Source organism: Acromyrmex echinatior, chromosome 1, assembly GCF_024713525.1.
Source record: "Acromyrmex echinatior isolate Ae372 chromosome 1, ASM2471352v2, whole genome shotgun sequence".
Classification (NCBI taxonomy): Eukaryota; Metazoa; Arthropoda; class Insecta; order Hymenoptera; family Formicidae; genus Acromyrmex; species Acromyrmex echinatior.
In genome coordinates this window covers 3,471,545-3,497,651 of record NC_141852.1, presented here as the reverse complement: position 1 = coordinate 3,497,651, position 26,107 = coordinate 3,471,545, and the positions used below count along the sequence as shown (strand labels likewise).

Below are 26,107 nucleotides of genomic sequence, written 5' to 3'. Positions count from 1 at the left end.
TGTAACTCAAAATGCGAAAAGTTCTTTTCTTGGGAAAGGGACTCAGAAGCGTTCGCAATCGATGTTTTCACCGTGAATTGGCAATCACTCGGTTTATTCTGGGCTTTTTCCGCCTTTTGCTCTTATTTTAAGGGTCTTAAAAAAGATAATGACAGATCGAGCTACAGGTATTGTGATAGTTCCTCACTGGCCAGCCATGGTTCCTTTGTTATCAAAGTTATTAACAGAGAAACCTTTGTTGTTTAAACCTTCTCCTACCTTAGTTCTATCTCCTTGCAGGTCTATACAACATCCGTTAGCAAAAAAGTTATCCCTGATGGTAGGAAAATTATCAAGGAACCTTTCAAAAAGAGAGGATTGCCCAGCTCATTCTTAAATATATTCGAAGCTTCTTAATGGAATCAACTCACAAACAATATGTAGGTCCTTTAAAATAATGATAGATTGTATTAGGATCAGAGACTAAATCCTTATCAACCCAAAGAAGTTGACGTTATAAAATTTCTAACAAAGAAATTTGAAGAAGGAATGACATACGGGTCACATAATTCAATTAGATCAGCGATTTCTTTAATTAGTGGGAATATTTAGGTAAAAACAAGAACATATCCAGATTTTTTAAAAGAGTTTTCACGCTCAGATCTACAAAACCCAAGTACGACAGAGTCTGGAACGTTGATATAGTGCTTCGCGAAATCGAAAAATGGTTTCCGATAGACGAATTGCCTATTGAACGTTTGACGGAGCGTCTGATATTACTGTTAGCGCTAGGTACTGCGCACAGAACGCAAACGTTAGCGGTGATTAAATTATTTAACGTTAATTCGAAGCGAGGGATACGAAATAGAGATACCAAAACATGTAAAAACTTCTCGACTAGGAGCTTATCAACCGTTATTACCAGAATTTCCAGAGAATCGAAAACTGCATCGTAACAACACTCGATGCATATATAAAAGCGATATCCAATGAGAGAGGGAAGATAATCTTTTCCTGACTACCAAAAAGCCTTTCAAAGCAGCAGCCTCTGCAACAATAAGTAAATGAGTTAGGACCGCTATGTCTCGCTGTGGCATAAGCGAAAAATTCACTGCTCATTCTACAAGACATGCGGCAGCACTGAAAAAAGATATTAGCCTAAAAGTTATTAAGAGAACGGCTAATTGGTCAGAAAGCTCACGAGTTTTCGCAAAGCATTACAACAAAACTATTGTTCAAATCAAAGATTCTTTTGTAAAAACGCTCCATATGTAACTCGACATAAAATTGGCTTGTTTTAATTTTTTTTCTTCGCTTGGCCAATAGAATATGATAGCCAACAGAGTGCAATGCATATTAAAAATTTATTTTATAAAAAACCTTTTATTTTAATTGCGATCGGCCAAAAGAATAAATATTTATAAAAAAAAATTTTATAAAAAAATCTTGTAAATTCTCATCGGTTTTTTCATGGGTTCCTATAGAAGATTATAAGAGGCTGCACACAATAAAAGGAATAGCGAACAGGAAACAGAGAATAAGAATTTTAACCTATCATATCAGAAACTGTGTATTCCACAATACATGATTTCTGGTAGGTTGAAATTCTTATTCTCTGTTCCCTATTCCTTTCATTGTGCGCTCCTAAGATTCTGTTGGGAGCTTGTATAATGTAAACAATTGATGACACAGAGAAACATATCAGGGCGCTTCTCGTTTCAAACTCAGGCCTGGTCTCTCCTTCGAGTTGGTAAATTTCCGTCCTGCCACTGAGCAACACCGACGCTGATAGCTTCTCTGTTGTGTCTATTTCCTCTAAATTTCTTACAATAGGTATTTATAGGATTTACCCAGCATGTATATATAGGTTAACATACGAAATTTTTCTACAAGATTTTTACATAGGAATCTATGACATCAGTCCATGAAAAGAGGCCCTATAGGATCGCATGGGAAAAAGAATGACGTGCACGTTGATGCAATCGGACCTAAATAGTAAACAGGGTGTCTCGTATTTGGAACTATTTTCGTGTCCAGATAAAGTAGACTAAACTGAGTCGAAATGTCCTGTATCATTTTGCAATTTTCAAAATAGTTAGTTTCTAAAAATTGCCGAATAGCGGATAAAATCGATAAGATAAATTTAAGATATTTTTCAGAGTTCTTTATGACATATTTTAAAGATGTTTTTTCAAAGAACTCATAAAGATATCTTAAAGTTGTCTTATGCGTCAATTTTAGACATTCTACTCATTGAGTAATAATTGTAAAAATTGCAAAATGATAGAGGACCTTCCGATTCAGTTTAATCCGCTCTATCTGTACACAAAAATAGTTCCAAATATTTTGAGATATCCTGTATAGTCCCTATAATATATATATTAGAATGTGTACACAAAATGCTATAACAGCCGACTGATGTAATTTCACGTGAAAATCTAAGATTTAAATAAAAATCTAATTTTTCCATAACTCTAAAAATTGAAGATCGCGTGATAAACAAGGTGTGTTTGGTGACTCAAAAAAGTCACGAATATCTTTTCTTTATGGTAATGAGGATTTTTTTTCACCCGATGTGGAACATACCTCGTTTATTAACTATTATTGTGGATTCCAGTTTTTGGGAGTTACGAATTATTCTCTCAAGTTGATATACCCATGGGAATGCGGAAGAGATGCTTCATGGGAACTAAAGACCTATAGGATATTACACTTGACGTAGGAACATGTAGATTTACATAGGAGTTAGGATAAAGGAAATATACAGAAGTCATCTTATGGTAGCATATAAATGTCTATAGGCATTTTCAATCCCCATGGGGCACCTCTCCTTTGTCTTACGCATACATACATATTGCTATACGTCAAACTGGTATCCTATAGTTTTTTAGTATCTTTTAGTTTTCATGGGGCATTTGTCCATACTTCTGTGGGTATTTCTATTAGTCTATTTGCAATTCTCAGTATACATGCATACTGAGTAAATCCTATAGATAATTACACTCCTACAGAATTTATAGTCCTCTATAGGAACCCATGAAAAAACCCATGGGAATTTACAGCAGGATATGGCAGCCGTTTCAGGATCGCAAGCGATCTTGGTGCTTTTAGCGAAGAGAGTGTACGTTCGCGGTATCAGACGCGTCATTAGCAGTCACAGGCAATTCCAAAAAACAGGCGCCAGTGGATCTCAATTGGATTTAACGCAGACATGCATTGAAAAAAGCGGATGTAGGCGTAATATCTAGATTTTTCAGTGAGCGCATAAGCAAATGCATTCGGATTGGCATAAATAGAAAAGATAGCAATATGTAACTTAAACAAATCTTTTTGATATTTTTCTGATACTAGCGTAGAAACTCTTAATATTTCCATGCCTTCTGCATAATATAATGATATGACGAAGGATATCTAGAAATACAACACAACTTATTTACATTTCTTAAATTATTAGACGTAATTTCTTTAATTAACAAAACGCGGGTGCTCTGTTTGAAAAATAATATCATTGCATGCATTATGGCGAGTGTGGACGAGGAAAATTACATTATTTTTATTATAATTTTATGAATAAGCAGTTGGGTTCTCATTTGTCCATTTTCTTTAAAGGGTCTCAATATAACAATACGATGTGAGACAATTTATTACATCCTTTGTGGAACAGTGAAGACCAGAAATTGTAAGTAATACCAACTTTATTGATACATTTCAGACCACTGTGTTTGCAAGGAATACTAGAAGGTAACGCAATCTTATTAACTTATTAACAATCTTATTAATGAATCAACTTCAACATGCTGATTAAATGAAATATATATATATATAAAACTTTTAATATCAACATTATGATTCTAGGCTTCGAGTGGGGAACCATTATTCCAATAAATGGCGCGTGATATCGCGTGCGGGGAATAAACACGAAATGATTATTAAGATGATTATTAAGATGATTGTATTGTAAAATGACTTTCCTTAAGATTTTGAAACTTTTACTATTTGAAGATAATGATAATCTCTATACATACGTATCATTTTAAGGAGGAGAGGGGGTAAGGCATGTTCAAAAGATAATTGCATTTGAAGTTAGTACTTTTATGTGCTAGACAAGGAGTTCCCTGTGTTAGACAAGAAGTGACAGTTCCAATTATAGTGTAAAAACGGTATTTAGAAATTCACTTCAAAATTAAAGCACTATAGATAAATATAATACGAATTTCCTAAACCGAAAAAAATGGGAGGTCACGAAGCAAATATTAATTATGAAATCTTAGAAAGTTACTACTTCACTAATACCCTTATCATTCTCAAATATCGGCGCACAGTGGGGAAATAAAAGTTACTATTCAAAAATTGCGATCTGCAGCAATTTTTAAACTGTAATTTTTTTTTCCATAACGGCGCCCTCATGTACTGGCGCTTCGGATATTTGCCCCTTCTCCCTCGCCCCACACCGGCCGCCCCAAGCAATATTACAATACAACTACCTTAACTACATTTAGAACAAGATTATAAAAAATAATATTTCGGAATAAATATTTCTTATGCAATTCTATGCACGCGACCAAGTCGACGGGTATGAAAAACTCATTATTTTTAATAACACTTTCTGTATTAATATTGTCGCTTAATTCTTTTTTATAATTATTTTCTATCTCTACTCGACAGGTAAATACATCAATAGGCGCGAGCTTAGGACGCTGTAGCAATTCGATTTATATTTCTCGATGTGAGATTTCTTCTTCGGATGCACTGCACTCATTAATATTGAGGAATGATATAAGGAGTGCCATTCAGATGTGGTATTTCGCAATCGCGTTGTCCACGAGAGAGTAGACCAACAAATCAGAGTGAGCATTGGTAAAATTTTGAGAATCATTTGTAAAATAAAAATATTGTTTATCTTGGCTCATTATAAAACACTTTTTTAAGTTTATTGGTATGTTTTACTCTGTTGCAATTATTTCTGTTTGTTTCTGGTATCTGTTGTTGAATATCTCTGCACTGAAAAAAAATCATTTTTATTTTCATAAAAACATATCTTATTGTGTAATATCTTATTTTCAAAGAAATTTTCATTGATCCAAAGAAATAATTTTTTTTAATACGAGCAAAGAAATGTTTCTTTGAAATTAAGATTTTTTTTCAGTGTATAATTGAGTACAATCAACACATTCATTTTCAAATTTACGCGTTTTTGGTTCATTAATACATTATGTCGTAGCTGTATAAAGGCAGTTCTAATTCTGAGGAGGACGCGGGGCACGGAAGGTATTCGTTGGCGGGAGGGGGGAGGCGAGGGGGTACTCGTAAGCGCGGGAAAGGTCCCGGCGCTATCGCTGTTTACATAAACATAAACATAGGATTACAATAATCAATGGATTACATAAACATTCCGATGACATTCCGCTATGCCTTTCCTATTTCTTTCGTCACCCGCCGCCGCTACCCTTCGCAAAAATGCATCGGTAACAAAGGCTTGCCGCATACAAACACTTACCGCATATACTTACCATCTCTCTCCCTCTTATGTTTCGCCATCTTTCCCGCCGCGTTGTCGCTCCAGTTGTACCTTCTCGCACGCAAAAATATTTTATCATACGTTTTTTATTTAATGATTTAAATAGAACGCTTAATATGATGGTGTCTGTCGCAATACAGTTGAGCGCGAAGATGACTGACGGCGCGCGTCATATGAGCGCTGCGATAATAAGAAAGGAATGAATAATGTCACCCAGATATATAGTTTAAATATGCGTTTATTTTTATATATAACGTAATTTTACAATATATAGTTCTTATTATATAGTTCTTACAATATTTATAAGCAGAAACTTTAATTTAATTTAATTTAATTAATTTCAAATCGATTTTTTTAAGCACCTGCTTCCAATTAGCAATAAAATGTATATTTACTTTTCACACTGTTTACAATATTATCCAAAGCATAAACTATTAACACTCTATATTTGATTTTTTATTATAAATTTTGCGCAAAAAATCTGTAGCATCACATTTATCGATGATACAATTTTCACCTAAAAGTGTTATAAAATATTTACATTTTTCATTGACGATATGCATATAGCTGTGCCAGTATACGATATGTGTATATTGGCACAGCTCAGAGTATACGTTCTCGACGCAATGTTTAAGTTCGAACATGAAGAGCACGGTTGATGGCTTCATATATCAGACATGTTTCGCGCAGTGTTAATTTGATCACATTCACATCATGCCTTTTTATGATTTCTATCACTAGATCTTGGATCGATAATGATGAAGGTGCGAATTGATTGCACGAACCGCTCAATATCCGTGCGTCTTTCAATGAAAGCCTGCCACATTGCACGAGACAAGATTATGTTGTTACCTTGGTTGTTACTTCGGTCATCAATTACAATTTCCACAAAAGACACAGATCACACGACGATTCCGACATCCAGGTATTTGTAAGCTGTAGGAGTCAGTGTAAATTCTTCCCAATATACGAGGTGTATGACGAGGTTTATTACAAGAAGATATTCTGCAGAAAAAAAAGTAATATATATATATATATATATAAAATAAAAAGAACAACTGACATCAAAAAGAATACTCCTACTGTCATAACTGATCATCGAATCAATTTTGATCATAATTTCAAATGGAATGATGTGAGAATTTTGGACTGCGAATCTTCTTACAAATAAGAGATTGGTGTCTGAAATGATTCATATTAAAAGACAGAAACAAGGCCTTAATAGACAAAATGATATCGAATCTTTACCCGATACTTATTCACAGATCATTCAATCTCTTTCTCCTTCTTGACTGCTTTCCCTTCCCTATCCTTCTCTTCTCTCCCTACTTTCTCTCCCTTCCACTTTATTCTTTCCTTCTTATTATTTTTTTCCCCCTTCCCTTTCTAGTTTTCCATTTCAACCTTCTTGTCTTTATATGTCGTTTATATCTTAGCTTCTTAGAGAGACGATCGATTTCGATTCCAATTGCATTGCCTAATCGATAATACATCATTTCGACACACACATAAGGTATTTATTATAAATTTATTTGTTCTAAACTCATTATACATATACAATGCATGTCGGCAATTTACTCTTTTTTTCTTATGCGCTTGTCTTATAATATCAAAGTCTTATAATATCAATTTTTGCCTCTTTCTTTTAATTTTGATTTATTATTTACGATTTATTTTGTACTTTTCTTTTTATTGTTTGCGACTCGATTTGTACTTTTCTTAATATTTTTATTTACTTTTATCGTTAATTTATTATTACAATTTATACTTGCTAACAGAAACATGTTCGTCCTTATACACATACACGGTTCGGAGGAGCACATTTTTGTCAACTATAATCGTTTGTTTGATTTCCTCTCAATTTGGAGCGAGTTTTATAGTTAATTTTGCGTCCGAATGCGAATTTTACTTAATTCCTTATGTTTTTATCTACGTTATAACTCTATTGTTAATTACCGTTGTTAATTTATTTGTCACACTAATTTATTTGTCACATTGAAAATGATCCAAGTAGGATCGAAACGTTTGTTTTCACCTTCTGATTGTCAAATTATATTTTACGTTTTTAATTTTATGACATAGTTTTATTTCAATTTTTTTAACTATTTATACAGTTTGTCAATTTATGTTTTAGGCTCGTAGCCCTTTTTCCTTTTTACTTATTTTAATATATATATATATATATATATATATATATATATATATAAAATAAAGAAAAAAGGAAAACAGATAAACAAACTATAGAGAAAAGGTATAAAAAAATTTATAAAATAAAAACTTACTGTTTATAAAACTCTTCATCTTTAATAGGAACGTAAAATCTCATGGAATCATACATGCTTGTAAGCGTAGTAGTAGCGGTCCGTGAACGACTGATGCAGTAACATTGCCCGAGCTTTCTAAGTTTCGTCTCCTCCAACATGTTTCTTCAGAAATGCGTATGGAATTGTTCAACCAACACAAGCGAGAGATCAAAAATGCAAGCGCCGATATACGACAGCTTTATTAGTATAATAAAAGATTTTTTAAGGACATTCGACGTATACATTCGACATATTTCGCGATGACATCATGAATGTAATTTTGATACATTGCGACGTTGCCAAATTATATGCATAATGATATATGTCCCACCCGTTGTAGTTCTATACTCACTATAGTATTCGTGCTCTCTCTCCTACCCATTGTGGTCCTATACTTATCATAGTATTCGCGCTCTCTTTTCTTCCCGTTATATTTTCTCTCACGTTCTCTTTTCTTCTTGCTCACAATTTTATTAAGTAAATATGATATTTATTTTATGATTTTTTTAATGATATTTTTTAATGACTTAGCAATGATTTTAATTTAACAACTAATTATAATATTTCTAATAATGTAATGTAATACAAATGGCTGAGCGTTCCTAATTATCAAACCATTATAAACTATTATTGAGTAACTATCGAACTGAGTAACTATCAAACACTTATTGTACTACTGAACAGCTATTATATTATTAATTAATTCTAAATAACTATAGAGAAAGAAGATTCTTTTCCACTCGAGGTAAGGAGAAACAGGAATGCGCAGATTTCAAAGTTACGTGACAAGCAGATGATGTCATAGAAGGGAGCGAAAAAAATATTTTAGGATTATGGAGGAAAGAAATATAGAGATTAGAATTATAATTTCTTATTATTCAATTGTTATTTTAATAATTTCATTAATTTATTTGAAAAAAAAATTGCACACCTTCTTATCATATATAATTCTAAACCGCCGAATAGAGGCAGGGAAAAAGGAGACCGAAAATAATTTTAAAAATTCAATAGTATATTTTTAAGTATTATTATATTATACATTTCTATAAAACATTAATTTATTTTTTACTTTAAATATAACGCAGTGTATATAATTTTATCTGAGGTGCACACATTACTAATTCACACTCCATGATTGAAGTTTCATCATAAACTTCATGCAATCTTTTAATACATCACATTTATTGTTAATACAATTTTGGCGTATAGTAGTCACAAATTGTTGATATATATTCTCTCGCACGCGATTTTATTAAAAAGATATGGTATTCATTTCATTTTATGACTTTTATATGATGCGATTTTACAATAGAAAGATACGAGCACAATTTTAATAATATTTTAATGATATAAGTCGATCAACCGGACGCGCTTTCTTAATTTATTATCACGAAGATATGAAGAAGGAATGATGAAGAGATTAGGGAAAAGATAAATTTTCAAAGAAATATGTATATTTTTTAATATAGATTTACTTATCTAATTTTTAATGCAGCATGTACAATATAATTTAAACCGTAGACCACTAGTTTACATTCCATAATAGAATTTTTATCATAAATTTTGTACAAAGTGTTCGCAGCATCGCGTTTACTAGTAATACAATTTTGTCTTAAAAATGATACAAAGTATTTGAATTTTTCATTAACACTGTGCGTACATTGACTTAGTTTATAGTACGCATGCTCGACACATTGCTCAAGGTTAAATAAGAAAAGTACGGTTGTTGATTTCATACAAGTATGTATCATACAATGATAATTTTACATTTTTCGTATCACATACTTTAACAAGTTCTACATTCAGATCTTGAATCGGTGATGATAATGATCAGACGGTTGACTGCATTAATCGCTCAATATCTGCACGTCTTTCGATGAACACCTTCCACGTAGCATGAGGCAGGATTATGCGGCTCGATTGTCGCTGATCGCAATTTCTACGTCTATCATCTGAGACGTACGTCCCACGATCCCGATGTCCAAGAACTTGATTTTTTCAGTGCCTAGATGGCCTTCATGTAATAGCCGAAGCATTTCAGCTTTCATTGGATCTACTAGTTTATTTTCTAAAAATAATAACTTATCGCTTACGTATAGTTTATCTTTTAGCTTTTGATATATTCTAATGTTTTCTGATATTTTATATTTTTGATTGGGTCAGCCATTACTTAGATAATCTGTAACTAATCTAAGTTGAAGATCATTGGTAATAGCTTGTCTGAATTGATCTTTTCTGGTATCGGACATAGGTAGATGATTCATTACAGAATGAATAGCAAAATCTAATCGAATCAGACTTCAACCCTGTTTCCTTTAAATGCGCTCTGGAAAGTGCATCTGAAACATACATGAATTTTCCAGGTTTATAATGAATAGACAGATTGAAATAATGAAATAACTTGAGTCGCATTCTTTGTAATCTGGGTGTTATATTTTGCAACGCTTTCCAGAAAATTGACTCCAGTGGTTTATGATCACTGTACACTCTTACGTGAATTCCATAGATGAAATAATGAAATTTTTGCACTGCAAAGAGAATAGCCAGCATTTCTTTCTCTATTTGGGCATATTATTGTTCTGTTTTAGTTGAACTTCTTGATGCAAAAGCTACTGGCTTTCCTTCCTGCAGGAGACTAGCGCCTAATCCATCTTTGGAGACATCAGTTTCAATTTCTATTTCCTTTTTTGGATCGAAAAATGCCAAGATTGGGGCTGTAGTTAATAAGTGTTTGAGCTGATTGACTCAGCATGTTCAGTTGTCCAATTCCACTGAACATCAAGTCTTGTCAGATTACACAAAGGGGCTATGATTTTAGATGTTGGGAATTTCCCAACAAACTTAATCATGCCAAGAAATCTTAAAATGTCTTGTTTACACTGAGGGCTTGGCATAGGCTTAATATACTTGTTATTTGTTTGAATGCCATCCTTCGAGAAGATTTGTCCCATAAACTTTACACTTCTTTGCTTAAATTGAATTTAAGATTATGCTTTAAAGCTCTTTCCAGAACACATTGTAAGTTTCTATCATGCTTGGTCTCTGAGGTTTTCGTTATGATTATATCGTCGAAGTATATTCCTACGTCAAGATCATCAAATATTTCATAATTTTTCTTTTGAAAAATTTCAGGTGCCGAGCAGATACCAAATGTACAAATTGGTATCTGCCAAACGGGGTACCAAAAGTTAACAAATCAGCACTAGAATCATCTACCTTCACTTGCCAATATTTATCTTTCATATCTAGTACTGTAAAATATTGTTTGTTGCCCGGCAATTTCATCTACTGACAATATTAAAAAGTGCTCGCGTTGAACTACATTATTCAGTTCTTTCAGATCTAAATATAACCGCAGATCACTGTTAGGCTTTTCTACTATGACTAAGGGATGTACCCATTCTGTGGACTTATCTCTTCGTATAATTCCATTTTTTTCTAAATCCCTTAACTTTATTTCTAATTTGTTGAGTAATGTATGAGGTACACGTCTAATGGGAGTGATACGAGGCTTCGCATTGTCTTTTAACGTTATATGGTGTTAACTCGAAAATCGTCCTAGTCCCTCAAATGTAGGATATTATGTCATGATATCATGACTTAAACATTATTTTATCAATAGCGTCTACTCGCCTAATGAGATTTAGTGCTAAGTACTTCTGCAAGCCTAGCAAGGAAATCTGTTCCTCAGCCTCTACTATTACGAACGTAAGGTTAGCGCATACATTTTTTACACGACACGATAATTTGACTTGAATAATTAAACTCTTAATTCTAAAGTTGGGATTTCCATACGACATTAATGATATGTTACTTTGTGCTATCTTTGTCTGCGGTGCAATGTGCTTAAGGATATTCTTCAGTAGGATATTTACTTCCGCACCACTGTCTAACTTAAACTCTACCTCGTGATCGTTTACACATACTACCTTCGTCCAATTCATACATACGTACTTAATGTGCATAAGAATAAATTTAATTTAACATAATTTTTAATTTAATTTATTTGTGCATTATTTACAAAATAACAAAAACATGACGACTACAGAATTAAACGAGAAAAAATTAAGTGTACAAGTGCATAAAACCATTTGGTGAGGCACCAGCAAAGTCTATAACTCCTGTTCTAACTCTTATCAGAAAATGAGAGTAAAAAATTACAGTGTAAAAAGCGCCAAAGCGAAAATAAATTTACAATATAATATGAAAGTTGGATTACAGAATAAAAAAAATGTAACATGACGTAGCATAAATTTAAGATACATTAATATTGAAAGGAAATTTCCAGAGCGCATTTAAAGGAAACAGGGTTGAAGTCTGATTCGATTAGATTTTGCTGTTCATTCTGTAATGAATCATCTACCTATGTCCGATACCAGAAAAGATCAATTCAGACAAGCTACTACCAATGATCTTCAACTTAGATTAGTTACAGATTATCTAAGTAATGGCTGACCCAATCAAAAATATAAAATATCAGAAAACATTAGAATATATCAAAAGCTAAAAGATAAACTATACGTAAGCGATAAGTTATTATTTTTAGAAAATAAACTAGTAGATCCAATGAAAGCTGAAATGCTTCGGCTATTACATGAAGGCCATCTAGGCACTGAAAAAATCAAGTTCTTGGACATCGGGATCGTGGGACGTACGTCTCAGATGATAGACGTAGAAATTGCGATCAGCGACAATCGAGCCGCATAATCCTGCCTCATGCTACGTGGAAGGTGTTCATCGAAAGACGTGCAGATATTGAGCGATTAATGCAGTCAACCGTCTGATCATTATCATCACCGATTCAAGATCTGAATGTAGAACTTGTTAAAGTATGTGATACGAAAAATGTAAAATTATCATTGTATGATACATACTTGTATGAAATCAACAACCGTACTTTTCTTATTTAACCTTGAGCAATGTGTCGAGCATGCGTACTATAAACTAAGTCAATGTACGCACAGTGTTAATGAAAAATTCAAATACTTTGTATCATTTTTAAGACAAAATTGTATTACTAGTAAACGCGATGCTGCGAACACTTTGTACAAAATTTATGATAAAAATTCTATTATGGAATGTAAACTAGTGGTCTACGGTTTAAATTATATTGTACATGCTGCATTAAAAATTAGATAAGTAAATCTATATTAAAAAATATACATATTTCTTTGAAAATTTATCTTTTCCCTAATCTCTTCATCATTCCTTCTTCATATCTTCGTGATAATAAATTAAGAAAGCGCGTCCGGTTGATCGACTTATATCATTAAAATATTATTAAAATTGTGCTCGTATCTTTCTATTGTAAAATCGCATCATATAAAAGTCATAAAATGAAATGAATACCATATCTTTTTAATAAAATCGCGTGCGAGAGAATATATATCAACAATTTGTGACTACTATACGCCAAAATTGTATTAACAATAAATGTGATGTATTAAAAGATTGCATGAAGTTTATGATGAAACTTCAATCATGGAGTGTGAATTAGTAATGTGTGCACCTCAGATAAAATTATATACACTGCGTTATATTTAAAGTAAAAAAATAAATTAATGTTTTATAGAAATGTATAATATAATAATACTTAAAAATATACTATTGAATTTTTAAAATTATTTTCGGTCTCCTTTTTCCCTGCCTCTATTCGGCGGTTTAGAATTATATATGATAAGAAGGTGTGCAATTTTTTTTTCAAATAAATTAATGAAATTATTAAAATAACAATTGAATAATAAGAAATTATAATTCTAATCTCTATATTTCTTTCCTCCATAATCCTAAAATATTTTTTTCGCTCCCTTCTATGACATCATCTGCTTGTCACGTAACTTTGAAATCTGCGCATTCCTGTTTCTCCTTACCTCGAGTGGAAAAGAATCTTCTTTCTCTATAGTTATTTAGAATTAATTAATAATATAATAGCTGTTCAGTAGTACAATAAGTGTTTGATAGTTACTCAGTTCGATAGTTACTCAATAATAGTTTATAATGGTTTGATAATTAGGAACGCTCAGCCATTTGTATTACATTACATTATTAGAAATATTATAATTAGTTGTTAAATTAAAATCATTGCTAAGTCATTAAAAAATATCATTAAAAAAATCATAAAATAAATATCATATTTACTTAATAAAATTGTGAGCAAGAAGAAAAGAGAACGTGAGAGAAAATATAACGGGAAGAAAAGAGAGCGCGAATACTATGATAAGTATAGGACCACAATGGGTAGGAGAGAGAGCACGAATACTATAGTGAGTATAGAACTACAACGGGTGGGACATATATCATTATGCATATAATTTGGCAACGTCGCAATGTATCAAAATTACATTCATGATGTCATCGCGAAATATGTCGAATGTATACGTCGAATGTCCTTAAAAAATCTTTTATTATACTAATAAAGCTGTCGTATATCGGCGCTTGCATTTTTGATCTCTCGCTTGTGTTGGTTGAACAATTCCATACGCATTTCTGAAGAAACATGTTGGAGGAGACGAAACTTAGAAAGCTCGGGCAATGTTACTGCATCAGTCGTTCACGGACCGCTACTACTACGCTTACAAGCATGTATGATTCCATGAGATTTTACGTTCCTATTAAAGATGAAGAGTTTTATAAACAGTAAGTTTTTATTTTATAAATTTTTTTATACCTTTTCTCTATAGTTTGTTTATCTGTTTTCCTTTTTTCTTTATTTTATATATATATATATATATATATATATATATATTAAAATAAGTAAAAAGGAAAAAGGGCTACGAGCCTAAAACATAAATTGACAAACTGTATAAATAGTTAAAAAAATTGAAATAAAACTATGTCATAAAATTAAAAACGTAAAATATAATTTGACAATCAGAAGGTGAAAACAAACGTTTCGATCCTACTTGGATCATTTTCAATGTGACAAATAAATTAGTGTGACAAATAAATTAACAACGGTAATTAACAATAGAGTTATAACGTAGATAAAAACATAAGGAATTAAGTAAAATTCGCATTCGGACGCAAAATTAACTATAAAACTCGCTCCAAATTGAGAGGAAATCAAACAAACGATTATAGTTGACAAAATGTGCTCCTCCGAACCGTGTATGTGTATAAGGACGAACATGTTTCTGTTAGCAAGTATAAATTGTAATAATAAATTAACGATAAAAGTAAATAAAAATATTAAGAAAAGTACAAATCGAGTCGCAAACAATAAAAAGAAAAGTACAAAATAAATCGTAAATAATAAATCAAAATTAAAAGAAAGAGGCAAAAATTGATATTATAAGACTTTGATATTATAAGACAAGCGCATAAGAAAAAAAGAGTAAATTGCCGACATGCATTGTATATGTATAATGAGTTTAGAACAAATAAATTTATAATAAATACCTTATGTGTGTGTCGAAATGATGTATTATCGATTAGGCAATGCAATTGGAATCGAAATCGATCGTCTCTCTAAGAAGCTAAGATATAAACGACATATAAAGACAAGAAGGTTGAAATGGAAAACTAGAAAGGGAAGGGGGAAAAAAATAATAAGAAGGAAAGAATAAAGTGGAAGGGAGAGAAAGTAGGGAGAGAAGAGAAGGATAGGGAAGGGAAAGCAGTCAAGAAGGAGAAAGAGATTGAATGATCTGTGAATAAGTATCGGGTAAAGATTCGATATCATTTTGTCTATTAAGGCCTTGTTTCTGTCTTTTAATATGAATCATTTCAGACACCAATCTCTTATTTGTAAGAAGATTCGCAGTCCAAAATTCTCACATCATTCCATTTGAAATTATGATCAAAATTGATTCGATGATCAGTTATGACAGTAGGAGTATTCTTTTTGATGTCAGTTGTTCTTTTTATTTTATATATATATATATATATTACTTTTTTTTCTGCAGAATATCTTCTTGTAATAAACCTCGTCATACACCTCGTATATTGGGAAGAATTTACACTGACTCCTACAGCTTACAAATACCTGGATGTCGGAATCGTCGTGTGATCTGTGTCTTTTGTGGAAATTGTAATTGATGACCGAAGTAACAACCAAGGTAACAACATAATCTTGTCTCGTGCAATGTGGCAGGCTTTCATTGAAAGACGCACGGATATTGAGCGGTTCGTGCAATCAATTCGCACCTTCATCATTATCGATCCAAGATCTAGTGATAGAAATCATAAAAGGCATGATGTGAATGTGATCAAATTAACACTGCGCGAAACATGTCTGATATATGAAGCCATCAACCGTGCTCTTCATGTTCGAACTTAAACATTGCGTCGAGAACGTATACTCTGAGCTGTGCCAATATACACATATCGTATACTGGCACAGCTATATGCATATCGTCAATGAAAAATGTAAATATTTTATAACACTTTTAGGTGAAAATTGTATCATCGATAAATGTGATGCTACAGATTTTTTGCGCAAAATTTATAATAAAAAATCAAATATAGAGTGTTAATAGTTTATGCTTTGGATAATATTGTAAACAGTGTGAAAAGTAAATATACATTTTATTGCTAATTGGAAGCAGGTGCTTAAAAAAATCGATTTGAAATTAATTAAATTAAATTAAATTAAAGTTTCTGCTTATAAATATTGTAAGAACTATATAATAAGAACTATATATTGTAAAATTACGTTATATATAAAAATAAACGCATATTTAAACTATATATCTGGGTGACATTATTCATTCCTTTCTTATTATCGCAGCGCTCATATGACGCGCGCCGTCAGTCATCTTCGCGCTCAACTGTATTGCGACAGACACCATCATATTAAGCGTTCTATTTAAATCATTAAATAAAAAACGTATGATAAAATATTTTTGCGTGCGAGAAGGTACAACTGGAGCGACAACGCGGCGGGAAAGATGGCGAAACATAAGAGGGAGAGAGATGGTAAGTATATGCGGTAAGTGTTTGTATGCGGCAAGCCTTTGTTACCGATGCATTTTTGCGAAGGGTAGCGGCGGCGGGTGACGAAAGAAATAGGAAAGGCATAGCGGAATGTCATCGGAATGTTTATGTAATCCATTGATTATTGTAATCCTATGTTTATGTTTATGTAAACAGCGATAGCGCCGGGACCTTTCCCGCGCTTACGAGTACCCCCTCGCCTCCCCCCTCCCGCCAACGAATACCTTCCGTGCCCCGCGTCCTCCTCAGAATTAGAACTGCCTTTATACAGCTACGACATAATGTATTAATGAACCAAAAACGCGTAAATTTGAAAATGAATGTGTTGATTGTACTCAATTATACACTGAAAAAAAATCTTAATTTCAAAGAAACATTTCTTTGCTCGTATTAAAAAAAATTATTTCTTTGGATCAATGAAAATTTCTTTGAAAATAAGATATTGCACAATAAGATATGTTTTTATGAAAATAAAAATAATTTTTTTTCAGTGCAGAGATATTCAACAACGGATACTAGAAACAAACGGAAATAATTGAACCAGAGTAGAACATACCAATAAACTTAAAAAAATGTATGGGCATCTGTCAACATAAGTCATAGAAACATTAGACGATTTGTATCTGCATCATAAAGTTATTCTCGATTGAAAATGTCAGTTTATGAGTCAAATTCTCATCATTTGCAGGAGGTTTTAATTTTCTGCTTCAATATGAAGAAATCTGCGGCTGCGGCTCATTGAATGCTCTCAAATACTTATAGTGAGGCCGCTATTAGTGAAAGAACGTGTCGTGAGTGATTTCAACGCTTCAAGAACGGTGATTTTGACGTCGAAGATCGGCATAGCGGTGGAAGAGAGAAGGTTTTCGAAGATGCAGAATTGGAGGTATTACTTGATCAGAAGACTCAAAATCAAGAAGAATTGGCATTATCATTGGGAGTGACTCAACAGCCATTTCAAAACGCCTCAAAATCATGGGAATGATTCAGAAACAAGGAAATTGGGTGCCATACGAGTTGAAGCCGAGAGATGTTGAACGGCGTTTGTTTGCTTGTGAACAGCTGCTTGAAAGGCAAAGACCGAAGAGATTTCTGCATCGCATTGTGACTGGAGACGAAAAATGGATTCATTACGATAACCCCAAGCGCAGAAAATCATGGGGAGTTCCTGACATGCTTCCACGTCGACGGCCAAACCGAATATTCACGGCTCCAAGATCATGCTCTGTATTTGGTGGGATCAGCTCGGCGTAGTGTATTATGAGCTGTTAAAACCGACTGAAACAATCACAGGCGATCAGTATCGAACGCAATTGATGCGTTTGAGCCGAGCATTGAAAGACAAACGCAATACAACGAGAGACACGATAAAGTGATTTTCAGCATTACAATGCTCGACCCCATGTTGCGAAAGTGATCAAGATATACTTGGAAACGTTGAAATAGGAAGTCCTACCCCACCCGCCGTATTCTCCAGACGTTGCTCCCTCTGACACTTGTTTTGATCAATGGCACATGGCCTGGCTGACCAACACTTCCGGTCTTATGAAGAAATAAAAAATTGGATCGATTCGTGGATCGCCTCAAAAGATGACCAATTTTTTCGACGCGGGATTCGTACGCTGCTCGAAAGATGGGAGAAAGTAGTGGCCAGCGATGGACAATACTTTAAATCATAAATGTATAACCAGTTTTTTACAATAAAGCTTCTAATTTCGGAAAAAAAAACGGTGGAAGCAAAGTTGTACACCTAATAACTTCAAGATTTTTGAAAAATATTTATTACTGCATGTATTAATGCCACATTCGTCTCCATATTAACATGAATTATTCAATGCCTTCTTAAGAATACAAGATGTTTACGAGATTTTTTATGAGAGGTTACATTCAATAGTCTAACGCTTCCAACACTTCATGATTGATCCACTTGTGTAGTGTTGACAGTGTTAGTAGCGCTAATGAATCACTCTATCGGAAGTATTTGTAGCAATAGCATCTGAGCGTTTGAAGTGTCTAGTACGCATCCAATATGATACATATATTCTGCTTAGGTTATGTATGCTATAGTGCACTTTGATAGATTAGCGTGCGCAACTATGCAAGTACGTGATGATTGGTAGACTCGTGCTGTAGAGAAGATACTCTATGGTCGGTATTTGTGCGAGAGCGCACCGCGCGGACAGATTCGAGTGAGAAAACGGCACAAGGTTGATATGATGCACGACAGTGAAGAGAACTCCGTTTCATTTAATTTAACAAAAGAATTTCTTTAATGTATTCAGTTACAAAGTCAAAAGATATAATTAATTAAAGATCAGATTAACAGAATATTAAATGCGGTCACCTTTTCCAAATTGAGCTTGGAATCGCGGTGATGGAAAATCTCGGCGATTTTCCTCGAAGCTTCTCGAAAGTTTCGGTTTATAGCGATTTCACTAAACGGTTAGCACGGCGATTTTTCTCGGCACTTCTCGAAAGATTCGATTTATAGCGATTTCACTAAACGGTTAGCACGGCGATTTTACGAAGCGAGATTACGACTCTAAGAACTCTAAGAACCTTTTTGGAAGTAAGAAGGAGGACGGCGAGATCGAAGCATTTATTGCTTTCGGCCTGAGCTTTCCCTTTTGGGAAAAATCCAATAAAAATTTGCCACAATCGTAATTATTACGTGGCATTAGGTGTACAAAATTGATTGGCGCTTTGGATTCTTTTCTAGCGACGTTCAACGTAACAGTCGTGCGCGACAGAAAATCCGTGCGTGGGATTGGTGACAGCGCGTGACGTATTCGTCGGAGCGCGGCGCTCGCGTGCGCGAATTGAATTGTTCTAGAACCTTCGATTGTCCGTTGCCGGTAACGACAACTTGTTTGCGTGTAACGAATTGTTTTTAAAAAGAACAAAGAACGACGAATTTGATGATTTTAACGAGGATTAAAATCATGTTTGAGATGAAATCACGAGCTCAATTTGTGCATGCGTTCAATGACAATTAACGTCGATCGACTGAAAGAATTCTTGCTTTCCTTTCGAATTACCGATCTCAAACAGTATTCATAGTCTGTTCTTATTTCAAGACCGTCTTAAGTAATGTCTTAAGACGCTAATGTGGTCCTCTGATTGGTTCATAACACCTCAAGACAGAACTTAAGACGATCTTAAATATAAGAACTGACTATGAATACTGACCTATAATTTTGATATTTCACTCTTATCGCCCTATGGAGTTAAATTTAGAGAGATTCTACTGTAATAATAATTGCTTTATTTTTGTCAACTCTCGCGAGGAAATTAAAGACATTTTCGTTAAAATCTCTTAATGAATCTAATTCGAAAATATTATTTTCCATATTGCTGTTTCAGATAGTCTCGATGATAAGAGTTCTAGTAATGCTAGAAGTTCTGGCAGAGGGACAGGCAATAGTAGAGGAAAAGAAAGGGGAAGAGGAAGATCCCTCAGACCTTATTTCTTTTGAGGTCGTCAACATCCTTGGAGGACGCAGACGTTTCGTTCTAATATTAGACTGGCGGGCAGCTTATTTCCGAGGTAGTTCATCATCAGAATCGGAGAGATCTTCTGTGAATGAAAAGATGAGTCGGAATTATGGAGTTTCTTTCGAATAATCAGAAAGGTGAGTGGAATTTGAAACAGGAATTGGATTTCAAGAGAGAGCATCTGCGTTGTTGCAAATTCGTGATTTATGTATGATTATTATTATAATTATATTTTTCAAATTTCAGGTGTCATCTCATAGGTCTCATAAGTCGTGATGTCGGATCTTTCTATGCAGCCATGTTGATCAGTATCGAGAATGAAGATGCGTATAGGTACAGCCGAAAATGATTTATGCAATAGTCGATTGCCAGAAGCTAATTTTTTTCAGTAGAGTTTAATACTCTGGAGGCATATCCAGGCAGTTGGAAGATCTTGCCCTATAACTTCTTGACACACCAACAATGGCGTAATCCGAACCACACACACACACATCTGTGGTGAGTATAAATTCGTGCTCGAAGTTACTACAGGATGATTCAGAATAACCCAGTGTCCTTGCAAAGACGTCTTTCTAACTGAATTCTGAAATGATTTTTCTTTTACAAAGATTTATCCTACACTTACTTTTTGAATTATTGAAAGATAAAGTTATCGAATTATAGGCCGCTTATAAAAGAAAAGCTGATTGCGATCAGTTGTGTAAGAATATAAAGTTATTCCATGATGGAAGGGATTGACATAGTGTGTTCAGTTTGGATAAACCACGTCCTTTTTGTGAGTCGAAGTATCGTTTGTAGATCCGGCCTGCCAAGCGGCAGAAATAAATGATGTTGCTTCAACTGATCTCTATGCATCTTCATCAGATTCCGCTATATGGTATGTCCTTTCCTCTCTTTGTTTCGAAGCGTGGAGCAACATCAACTGTCAAGCAAGTGTCAAAGATTTTAAGAGTTTATTAGAGTACGTGTTTGAGATCGTTAATTCGGGAAAAGCAAGAATTCTTTCAGTCGACAGTAATTGTCATTGAACGCACGCATAAAGTGAGCTCGTGATTTCATCTCGAGCATGATCTTAATCCTCGTTAAAAATCATCGATTTGGCATTCTTTGTTCTTTTAAACCAATTCGGTACACGCAAACAAGCTCCGGCAACGGACAATCGAAAGTTCTAGAACAATTCAATTCGCACACGCGAGCGCCGCGCTCTGACGAATACGTCACGCGCTGTCACCAATCCCACGTACGGATTTTCTGTCGCGCATGACTGTCACGTTGAACGTCGTTAGAAAAAAATCCAAAGCGCCAATCAATTTTGTACAACTAATGCCACGTAATAATTACGATTGTGGCAAAATTTTATTGGATTTTTCCCAAGAAGAAAGCCCAGGCCGAAAGCAATAAATGCTTCAATCTCGCCGTCCTCTCTCTTAGAGTTTTAGACTTCTTAGAGTTCTTAGAGTCATAATCTCGCTACTATATCGCTTCGTAAAACCGCCGTGCTAACCGCTTAGTGAAAACCGCTATAAAACGAATCTTTTCGAGAAGTGCCGAGAAAATCGCTGAGATTTTCCATCACCGCGATTCCAACTACAATTTGGAAAAGGTGACCGCATTTAATATTCTGTTAATCTAATATTTAATTAATTATATTTTCAGAATTTGTAACTGAGCATATTAAAGAAAATTCTTTTGTTAAATTACAAAGAAACGGAGTTCTCTTTACTGTCGTGTATCATATCAACCGTGTACCGTTCTCTCACTCGAATCTTTCCGCGCGGTGCACTCCCGCACAGTACGTATACAACATTATTTGAAATGGATTCCTATTGGAATTATTCAATTATTCCTTAGATTTCCATTATGTTTTCTAGGAAAAACGAAATAATTCCGTACGTGCCCTGAAGATTCCGCCGAGCTATAAGTATGAGCATTGTTGGTACAAATTGTACTTATTTATTTATTTATATTTATATATTGATTTGTTCATTTATCCAGGAAAAAATGTTTTATGTACGAGGCCTGTTTAAAAAATAACCGAACTTTTTTTTAATTTTTATTATTAAACATACGGCTTGTTGATCTTTGTTTCCTACAGTATTCCCCTCCTCTATTCACATACTTGTTCCAGCAGTGTTTCCACTTTACCATCCTGGAAAGCTTCTTTTGGAATATCCTTCAATGACGAATTCTTCTTAATGTCATCAATGGTATCGAAACGGCGTCCTTTCAGCATTGATTTTAATTTTGGGAACAAAAAAAAGTCGTAGAAAGCAAAGTCTGGGGAGTAAGGAGGTTGAGGAAGGACAGTCGTCTGATTTTTTATACAAAACTTGCAAATTGACAAAGCTGAGTGGACAGACGCATTGTCATGATGAAGGAACCATAGATTTGTTTTTTATTGCTGCACTTTCTTGGTACACAGTACAATAAGTTGAAGTGAAACAAATATACATTTGTTTTACTTCAATTTATTGCACCAGTTCAGAGTGCAGCAATAAAAAACAGATCTCTTGATTTGTCTCGCTACAACTATGATCTCTTTGCGAATTTTTTCACGCAACCTTTTCAAAACGCTTTCGTAATATTGACAGTTGATTGTTTGACTTCGAGGCAATAATTCAAAATGCACAACTCCATTGAAATAAAAAAATTTTACGTTGCCTCGTTGCTCCCGTAAATCGGACATCGCGATAAACATTAAAATACATTGCACTCAAATAGCAGTAACTCTGAAATTAAACGAAATATAAACAATCTGAAAAAAGGCGGTTACTCGAAAAATTATAACAATTGTAGTGTTGCCAACTGCATGTCGCTAGGACGCTCCGTTGCCGCGTAATTCAAAAAGTTCGATTATTTTTTTAACAGACCTCGTATAATTGTATATATGTATATTGTATATGTACATCACAATATAATTACAAAATATGTTATTAGGAGTAGTAAAAAGAAATCCATTATTTTTATTACACCTAATATATATATATATATATATACAATTGTATATATATATATATATATATATATATATATATATATGCTTTAGAACAGTCCAACGAAAGTTCCAATATGCCGGTGAGGAAGAGTCACTCGAAAGAACGCACCGCGAGTACCCCCGCAGTCGTTGAAAGGACTCAAGTGCTGATTTCGAATAACCCAGGACAATCGTTGTGAAAATTAGCATCGATTGTTGGTGTAAACGAGCCAACAATGCGTTGAATTGCCGACGAGGACTTTCGATACAAATCGTACACATTAAAGATACGACAGATGCTCTCTGAGGCTGCCAGGACAAGCCGAGTTGCTCGCCTCGGCTCTCAATGGCCCAAATTTAAATCCTTTGGACTACTACGTATGCAGCGTAGCTAAAAAGGTCACAAACAAGTCTCGGCATCCCAATGTGACGTCATTAAGGGCCGCTACTGAGGCAGTATTCGTCGGTATGGACGGCGCTACATTACAGCGTGCTTGCAGACTGAGAATAGAGGCCGTTATTCAAGCTAATGAGGGGATATATCGAATAATTGTGCTCTACAGGGATCTCCCAAGTGCCATGTAAAAGGATTTTTTGTAATATTTAATTTTACATTGAAAACATTTAGTTTAAATAAATTGTTCGATTTGTCTGGGTTTTGGTGACGCATCTCGTATATGTGAACTATAAAATATTGTAAGATTTGTATAATTTTCTATAATTTTCTATAATTGTATATATATATATGGCTTTCTCGGATGCCAACAACCTCTGGCGGAGGCACAATATAGTGGAAAATTTAAATTGAAATTTGTCCGGATTTTGGTGACGCATCTTGTAAAACAATTTTGAATTTTTAGAATTTCTGTATCATTTTATAACTATTCAGAAAATATTTCAAATTTTTTTATAATCTTACGTATCAATATATTTCAGAATTCATATATATATATATATATATATATATATATATATATACAATTTTATAAAAAAGTATAGATATTTTGAGTATAAATTTTTGAAATATTTTTCAATTCGAAACGCGTTAAAAGGTATGTTCCGATACACACTGCAACACTGTACTGGCAACACTGAAAAATTGTTCCGTTATTACTACGCAGAGCGCTGTGACAGCGTCTAGTTCTCTCAATGACGTCATAAATGATAGTCATATTGCCATTATGACTACTGTGGCTTTCGAGGTGAAGCAGTTACAGTGCAATATGGCGTCGCTTAAAAAAGCACAACGAATTGAAATATTCGATCCAGAAAATAAAAAAATATGTACATTATATTTAACTGCAGAAGATTCACATATATTCATTTTACCGAAAATGACTCTTAAATGACTTTAAACGATTTATTGCCGCCTCTTAGAAACACAGCAATAAGTTGTACGTCACATATGTGAAAGCTTGTGCATTACTTACGTCTACAATTTAAGCCTAATTAAGTGTTACGACAATTCTTGTGCTCAGACCCTAAAATAAAACGTAAGCAGTGCTGAGGTTACAAAATGTAATCGGCCGAAAATTCATTTTTTAAAGAAAGTATTAGGTAAAGAATTTTAAAATATTATATATATTATAAATTATATATTATAAATATTGTAAATATATTTATAATATATTTATAATATTTATAATATATAAAATATTTATAATAACTCTTGTGAAAAAATTTCGTTGAAATTATTCTATGTTTTGGAACATTTCAGCGAAATTGCTGAAAATTTGCTGAAATTTCAAATTTGAAAGTGAATTTATCAGCTAATATATTGAAAAATCGTTGAATTTGAAATTTATTAAACGGAAATTTCTCTGAAATTTTGTTGGAATTTCTTTGAAATATTTATTGAAATTTCTCTGAAATTTTGCTGAAAATTAATTTTTCAACTAAAAATCTTTAAAATTAAATTAAAATTTTTTAAAATGCTGAAAATTTGCTGAAAAATGTTTCAAAATTTGAAATAACTTCAGCAAAAATTTTCCATCAGGAAAAGTTAAGTAATGGTATTTTAGAGATACAAATAAGCTACTCAGTTATAATTCTCTTTGTTAAAAATTTCTAGCTTAGGATAGACTATCATAGATTGTCAAGACATTTTCATCAAGCTAATCAGAGTGGTTATTATTTTCAATGTGTTCAGAGTTGGCAAGTGGCGGCTACACTGTACACTATGTTGAAAAATTGGACGATTTTTGTAGTCGAGAATCACACGTATGTTCAGTTCATATACAGGGTGAATCAGAATCGTTGAACCAGCTTTTTACTCTATGAGAAAATAATTGACTGCACATGTCATAATTCAATTAGGTATGAAGTCGATAATTTTCTTATAGCGTAAAAGTTGATTTAACGACTCTGATTCACCCTGTATAGAGAGGCGGAAAAGCCGCCGGTGTCGTTTTTATTGATTCGTATTAATTGTATAACGATTTGCATCGTACTCAATATAGTATTTACGAAAATGTGCTCGAATGATTTATGTATTGTTCAACATAGAAGGTTTGTTCGCTCCAATGCTTCAATGTGCTCCTGCTATAGCTTTACACTTCAACGAACGCGTTAGAATGAATAAAAATCCTATAACAGAAATACATTGGAGCATGCTGGAGCATACGGTGCGAACAAACCTCTAAAATTTAATGTTGCTCCGTTCTATTTGGCAACGTGAGCTTGGATAATCTTGTTAGATTTGTGACAAGATCTACAACTACGTTATGACGAATGACATCTTTAGTGTCGCTAGCGAATGCTGTATTGAGTACGACGCAGAGCGCTATGCAATTAATACGAATCAATAAAAATGATACCGGCGGCTTTTCTGTCTCTCTTTCTATATATGAACTGGACATACGCGTGATTTTCAACTAATACAAAAATCGTCCAATTTTTTAACAT

The 26,107-nt window shown here is 33.6% G+C and overlaps 2 long non-coding RNA genes and 1 pseudogene across 2 annotated transcripts; 1 reads left to right on the top strand and 2 right to left on the bottom strand.

Annotated features, from left to right (window-relative positions):
* Positions 1 to 5,717: 5,717 nt before the first annotated feature.
* Positions 5,718 to 8,108, bottom strand: LOC105143788 (uncharacterized). The gene is made up of 3 exons (XR_015546462.1): positions 7,780 to 8,108; positions 6,350 to 6,502; positions 5,718 to 6,014 (listed from the first exon to the last, which is right to left on the bottom strand). It is a non-coding gene; the product is annotated as an uncharacterized LOC105143788 (long non-coding RNA).
* Positions 8,109 to 8,903: 795 nt separating this feature from the next.
* Positions 8,904 to 13,320, bottom strand: LOC147910841 (uncharacterized; annotated as a pseudogene).
* A 788-nt stretch (positions 13,321 to 14,108) lies between these two features.
* LOC147910840 (uncharacterized) lies at positions 14,109 to 16,488 on the top strand. The gene is made up of 3 exons (XR_015546677.1): positions 14,109 to 14,436; positions 15,705 to 15,857; positions 16,192 to 16,488. It is a non-coding gene; the product is annotated as an uncharacterized LOC147910840 (long non-coding RNA).
* The last annotated feature ends 9,619 nt before the right edge of the window (positions 16,489 to 26,107 follow it).